Raw genomic sequence first — 1,002 nt, forward strand, 5'->3', positions numbered from 1 at the left:
GTCTTAGAAGGGTCACAGTAAATGACAAATGAGCCACCACTTAATTAACGTGAGTATCTCGTAGAAAATGTTGAAACTTACCACGGTTTTCATGCTGCCATAGCGCCGTAAACACTCAACTGCGAGCACTATTTCCTGTACTCTGTTCCCTTCGTCTGACGCTGTATTTCTGTCCTAACCTTTTGGTCAAATTGTTTTCTCGCGCCGTGTATACGACAGACGTGACGCGACCGACCGATGGCCGAATACACTTAATCTTTGGTAGAAAGTGTTAAGAGACGGGACTTTGCGATGTCGGATATTTAAATGCGACGGAAAGCACACTTTACAAGAGGAAATCAAAATGACAACTTTTCACTTTGCATGGTCATTAAAAAATTGCGGTATTATTTTAATATGTGGCAGGAATGTTAAGCAGAGTATGGCAGAATTCCCAGATGGAAGACGCTACAGAAGTATTAGCGTGTCACCAACAGAGCACACGCGATCCGCTGGTCGAGTCGGAAACAGTGCCAAAAAATAAAATGATAAATAATCCAAACCCTCAGCTGCCGACAGGTACTGTTGATATACAGCGATGGTGGCAGCTGAAAACGTGTGCCCCGACCGGGACTCGAACCCAGGATCTCCTGCGTGTATGGCAGATGCTCTCTCCACCTGAGCCACCGAGGACTGACGACAGCGCCACTGTCCACAGCTTATATTCGTAATGTTCCAAACAGATATTTGCCCATTCACTCATTACGCGCGCCAGACTAAGCTGACGAGTCCCGTAAGAGTTCGAGCAAACTGTGCACATTCGCACAGAAGAAGGTAAAGGGCCGGGTAGCCTTTAACTATATGCAGATAGTACCTGTTCTCGAAAGAACAGATACCATTGATGACCGTGCAGCTTCTCTAGAAGCTTCTCACGGGAAGCGTGTTCTTTCGAGGACAAATACTATCTTCATATAGCCAAAAAATAAGTTCTGCACTGTCAGTTTTGTGCTTGTAAGCCAGAGT

At 45.6% G+C, this 1,002-nt stretch overlaps 1 non-coding gene across 1 annotated transcript; it reads right to left on the bottom strand.

Annotated features, from left to right (window-relative positions):
* Positions 1-598: 598 nt before the first annotated feature.
* Positions 599-672, bottom strand: Trnav-uac (transfer RNA valine (anticodon UAC)). Its single transcript has one exon. It is a non-coding gene; the product is annotated as a tRNA-Val (tRNA).
* Positions 673-1,002: the final 330 nt, after the last annotated feature.

Source organism: Schistocerca serialis, chromosome 11 (genome assembly GCF_023864345.2).
Source record: "Schistocerca serialis cubense isolate TAMUIC-IGC-003099 chromosome 11, iqSchSeri2.2, whole genome shotgun sequence".
NCBI lineage: Eukaryota > Metazoa > Arthropoda > Insecta > Orthoptera > Acrididae > Schistocerca > Schistocerca serialis.